Source organism: Rhinolophus sinicus, chromosome 16, assembly GCF_057876585.1.
Source record: "Rhinolophus sinicus isolate RSI-liver-muscle chromosome 16, RSI-T2T, whole genome shotgun sequence".
Classification (NCBI taxonomy): Eukaryota; Metazoa; Chordata; class Mammalia; order Chiroptera; family Rhinolophidae; genus Rhinolophus; species Rhinolophus sinicus.
In genome coordinates this window covers 96169945-96175944 of record NC_142516.1, presented here as the reverse complement: position 1 = coordinate 96175944, position 6000 = coordinate 96169945, and the positions used below count along the sequence as shown (strand labels likewise).

The window sequence follows — 6000 nt, the reverse complement described above, 5'->3', positions numbered from 1 at the left end:
TTTATTCCTGAAAGCAGTTTGATGGAATATGGATTTCATGCTTGTTGTAGAGTTGGACTACCTCAGCTAAGAAATGGGCAAATGCCCACTTAGGAATATTTTGTCCTCTTAAATATTTTCTTTGTATTCAACGGAGCCCAGGAAATATGTGCAGGCGAGGTCTCATAGGAGATTTCCTGCGCTACTTTCTAGAAGTCATAGAGGATCACACCTGTACTTCAAATACTACCTGAGCTCTGTGCATCTTCGAGAAATGATGTATGAGGTAGAAAAAACATTAAAGAAATGTTGAAAACTAAACATGACTAACTGTTATTCTGAACTCATTAACAGTTCAAACCATATATTTTGCTATTAAAATTTGTTCAGGGATCGTAGGAGTCTGGAAATAAATACATCATAAACGGCAGTTTCAAAGATCACATCAAGAAAAATTAGATGAAACCAATTAGGGAGGAAAGTTGTATAAAAAAAGATTAAATTCTACTGTCTTCTAAGTTTTGCAAAAATATTTTTAACTGACCTTCTAGAAGTTGGCAAGTTTCCATTATAAAACAGGAAATTTTCCTCCAGTCCATGAAAGAATAGTCTGGAATTCAGAAATGCACTGTGTCTTGGATTGTAATGAAGACGAAATCTATTATTTTCTATTTTGATAAATACTAAAAATAAAATCATCTTATTTTATTGCATCCGCCATTGTTAAGGAAAAATAGTAAGAAAATTCTAAATAATGTTTAGAATTAGGTTTAATTTTAAACTATGGGGAATTAGACGGTGGTGATTTTTAGTGAGTTAAGAGTTCAAAGTATGGATTTAGAAAAAACAACCCAAAAGTCAAGAAACACAGCTTTGGGGCAAGCACAGAGCAAGTGCTATTCTCTGCATAGTTCTCCTTTTATGAATTTTAAAAGCTCAACAGGTGTTAATGAATTATACCTATCTAAGAACTACATGCTGTTTTAAAATCTAATTTTCAGAGTCCCAAATTAAGACCAAGACTAAGATTAAATCTCTGCCCAAGGTGAGAGGGTGGCAGATATCAGTCACTGATTAACGGTTGGTTGGTTATCTGCCCATTCATTACTTTAATTAAAGCACCACTATTTAATTGGCAGTCAATTCTTTACTTTAACATACTCAATAATTTAATAATTCAATAATTTAAGTTTCAAGGAAAAGACAGTTTACTTAAAATCCTTAAAGACTTGTCACATTTTAAACATTTTTAAAATGTTTAAACATTTTTAAAATGTCATCCTCTCCAACTGGCAGTGTCCCCTCCCCAGGTGTCTTCTGGAATGGTCTTATAGTGATATTGAACTATTCTGAACATTTGACAGCCTTTGTGAAAACTTGTGATTTTTATCAATGACAAGTCAATTAAACGCTGTCATTTGGAACCTGGATGGATCAGGGATCTTATCATACCCAAATCATCCCTAAGTGATCCAACTGGGAAACAGATAACAGGAATTGTCCTGCCCGAGGCACAATAGCCTAATGTGATTAGAAATCAGGCAAACTCTGGCTTCTCTTGAGCTGTACTCCCCCACAGGCTGAATTATAGCTCTCCTACCAGTCCCACGGCGCTGAATGATGTCATGGGATCTGCAGTTGAGCGAGATGAAAGGGATAAAGCAGAACCCGCTGGCACTAGGCAGCTTCCAGCACACAATCCACAACACAGCTTGGGAACCAAAAAGACTACGGATCCAGCCACTCAGCCCAAGCTTGGGAGAACCACCGGTATCACCTCCCTGAAAAACAAAAAACAAAACAAAAAAAAAAAACGGTGGAGGGGGGGAACGTGATCTGTGTTAAACAAAAGAATTTGTGGGCTAGGAGGCGGGAGGGTGACTACCTGCTGAAAGTGAAATTTCTTGATATCCGTGCTTATATATAAACTTAGCCCTGCCTTTGATGTTCTACAACTGATCAGCGATCAGATTACAGGCACTTCAGCTCCCTGCTCCTCTGCCTTTGATCTGCATGGTTAATTTCATTTTCCTGGATTTGAAGTTTCGTCTGGGCTTGTGCTGACACACAATTTTGGGAAGGTAGAAGCATTTGGCATAGCAGGGCTGCCAAGGAGAAACTAAGTTGCGGAGAGGGTGAGTACTGGAAAGAGTTCATTCAGCATGTTGCAGGTACAGCATTTTATGTTTTGCTGGGGCTTTCACTTCCCTTTCCCTGTGTGTTCTAAAAAAAAAGATGGTTTTAATCAATTAAAAACAAGTGTTTCTGTACTTGACTACTACGTTAGTTAGGCTACGTGTCTGTACCAGGGTAAAGATGATACTGGATGCCATGCTAGTAGTTTGTACAAAAGGGTTTACAAAGTGTCATGCCAATTTTACTTGGAAATGAGTTCTTCAAACAGGACAAAAGAGAAGAGAGCTCACTTGAGCACACAAGCAAGGACGCTCTGGAGCCTGAGGTCTGTAAGCTGTAATTGCTCTGAGTATTTACAGGTTACTTTATTTAGTAAACAGGCGGTACGACTTTACTGGATGCCACTGTTTTCCCTGTTTTCTTATATAAAAGAATACAGTACATCTCTGGCAATACTGTTTCCTTAGTTTGTTTATTCTTTCACCTCCAAGATGTAAACCCATCAAATATATCTCTTTATGCAGTTTCTATCACTGAAAAGGCATTCAAGTATGATTAAAGCCTTTTATGTGTGAAACTGAAGAATTTTAGAACATTGAGGGTAAAGCTGCGTTTAGTTTGCTTTAAAAATCCTGTAGTGTTATTCTGTAACGTTCGGAAATAGCACGAGCCTTATTTACACAAACAGTGACAAGGCTAATATTCCTAAATTAACATTTACTTTAAATTTATGGTGACAGCTGTTGTAAGTTACAATTTGCGGACTGTTTATGAAAACTATCTGAGTAATCAACAGTTATTATGTGACAAAGTTTTTAGTCACATTTTCACTTTGGTTTATGCTCAACATGGCAAAGCCAAAATACATTCCTGGGCTGAATTTGAAAGTTAACTGTTGTTGTGGGGTTTTCTTGCTTGTTTGGTTTTGCTTTTGTTGTTGTTAACTCAGTGATCACACACACACACACACACACACACACACACACTCATACACACTAAAATCTTTACATTGCTATGCAAGAACTTAATACAATGGAAAAGTAAGAGTTCCATGTTCACATTAGTTCAATTTAATGTTCTAGTCACAGTTATTTGGGTAAAATATTTAATTATCATCACAACAGTCTATTTTATACTCGGCAAACCACAAAGAAATTATAAGTGATAAGACCAGTTATTCTTTAGTCTGAAATTCTGATGAAACAGGAAAGGTCTAATGAGGCTCATTTCATATGTAATTAATTTTTCAGAGCCAATTAATTAAATTACTTTCTAAACTTTCCTCCTGATATTAGAAGGAGGGTAATTAGCACTGTTTGCTTAATTTTAAAACTTTGATAGCTAAGTGGAGATTATTTAAAACTGTACTAAGCTGACTACATTTAAAAAATGTGTGAGTAAGAACTGAATCTAAAAGACTTAACTGTTGTTTATAGTCATGCCAGGAGAAACATTTAAGTTTTTGTTTTACTGACAGTATGACAAAGCATGTTCATAATATCCTGGATTATTGGTTTAGATTGATATTTTTTTCATTGTTTGCTTAAAAAGTTTTCCTTCAATCACAAAAGTAGTATTAATGTTCACATTCAGATAAACAAAATTAAGCTTTTAAAGTAATGACTGGAGAAGATGCCTAAAAATATAGTGTGCTTAGGAACTTGATCATTTAGTTCAGATTTGCAATTTAAAAAAATTTTTAATGACTGTTTATTCTGATACTAGGTTCATTCTAACAAACCCGGACTCTACTCAGCACAAAACAAAAGGGATAATTAGCAATTATCTGATTAATTTAGACTTTGTAGAAAACTAGCTCGGGCAAGTCAAGTCCTTGAAAAGCCACTTCAGTGTCTGAATTAATTCAGATAATTGTTTACTTCTGTGTCCTCATTGAGAAATGAAACATTCTATTTGATATTAATAGAAAGATGGCTATTGCTGAATGTACAAGCATAGTCTCAAAAGGCATTTCTTAATTAATTGTCACAGGATGATCTGAATTGTGATTTAAGTAGATATACTACATAATACTTCTATGAACAAAACCCTTATATTTTTTCAAAGCACTTTCCTATCTATTGCTTCAATGGCAGCTTTGTTATTGCAGAAAGTCCCAGTCTTCAAAAGACTTTTATTTCTAGTCCTGATTCTGTCACTGATTAGCTATGTGACCTTAAGAGAGTCACTTCACTACTCAGTTTTCTCGTGTGTGACCTGAGGGAGTTGATCAGATCATCCCCCATGACATAAGCAAGGCGGAATTTTTATAGCCACTTGATGGACGAGGAAACTGAGACTAGAGAAAAGTAACTTGACGGCCGATCTTAATTGAAGTCCCATGTCCTAGTCCAATGTTCTTTCTAGTTCACCATACATAGTCCATTTCCCAACAACTGCTAATGCAAATGCACTGGGTACCTGATCAGAGCAAAATGTTAATTTGGATAATAAAGATAGCCACTTCTTCCTGTAGCACATTTTTTTGTTTCTATGATAGATGTGTCAGTCAACTGGATTAGTTTGGTTATTTTGCACCTGTTTCTTTTGCTTCTCTATTTCTAAGCAGTCTAAACACAATTACATAATTTACCACATTTAAAATAATTTTCACCAAAAATGTAATATATCAATGCAATGTGGAATTATATATATATATATATTTATATATTATATATAAATATATATATTTATATATTATATATATGCATATTTGTGTGTGTGTCTGTAAGTATATGCATACATTTGGCATTATATAAGCACATCTTTGTGTGTTTTCAAGGAATTGATATTTTCTTAAATGATGTCAGTGGGGCCCGTGAAAAGTAATTGCTAATTAAAGGTTGTTACTCCTCAAAGGGGATTCCCAGTGGGATTTTGTGAGATTTCGGTTTGCAAATTCAATATGGGTTTGAACATGATACGTGTTCCGTACTACATTTGATTGCATCAAGAAGCTTTGAACATGTTTTTTTTAACTCTTTCCATGTTTTTTCCTTGGGAAAAAAATGAATATATTTCTTGCGAATAAATTTATGTATCAACTGTAAAATGTATACACATACACTGTTCTCTAGGCCAAATAGCTGTCTGTCCCTCATGTCCTATCACCCTCATAAAGGTGTACAGATGATTACTTAGTAACACCCACTAATATTTATTAATTCACCAATTATTAATTCACTAATATCACTGAGTACTTGTGTGATAGGCACTCTAACAATATTCAAAAAAACAATATCTCAATTAAATGTACAAATAAGTTTGTCATGCCCATTATACAAATGAGGAGAGTGGGTCTCGGAGGGGTTAATTAAGTGACATCACTAGAGTATATCTGGGATCTTTTGTTCTAGGGCTAGGCAGTTAATTCTTTCAGTTACAAGAATCATATAGAGCTGAACTTAACTGTTAGCAAACATTATAGCCAAAATTTTGGCTAAAAAAATGGGATCTGTTTTTCTTTCTTTTGATTATATTTTATGAGAGCTAGTAGAAGTTTTTGGTAGAGTTTTCCATCAGTTGGCCTAGAATCTTCAGCTATGAAGAGCCTAAAGACAAAATCCATTCTTCCTCTGCTTCAGGACTGGACTAAATTCAAGCATGCACTATTGGTTTGGTCAGACTCCCCGTGATAGCACCCTGAAAAAATTAATAATTTGGTGCCCCTTCAAAGAGTGATTCTTTAAACATTTGTCAGCCCAATTTAGAGGAATGGGCTATGAAAGCGGGGAAGGGTGGCTGTGCTTCATTTCTCCTCTACTGTCACAAGTCAATCAGCTTTGGCTCCAAATCCACCCACTTAGAAGTCACCAAGTCTCACATCCTTAGATTGAGAAGTACTTTAACACCATCCATGGTGACTTAACTTTGTCCTTTAGTGAG

General features: G+C 35.3%; 1 protein-coding gene across 3 annotated transcripts in view; it reads left to right on the top strand.

Annotated features, from left to right (window-relative positions):
• Nucleotides 1-1620: 1620 nt before the first annotated feature.
• Nucleotides 1621-6000, top strand: part of TNFRSF19 (TNF receptor superfamily member 19) — an 87529-nt gene continuing 83149 nt past the window's right edge. Inside the window, exon 1 of one of the 3 annotated variants that reach the window (XM_019736609.3) lies at nucleotides 1621-2114. The gene's annotated coding sequence lies outside the window, so the exon portion shown is untranslated. The remainder of the gene's footprint in view (nucleotides 2115-6000) is intronic. The other 2 variants (XM_088792721.1, XM_074330038.2) reach the window with 2 other exon arrangements.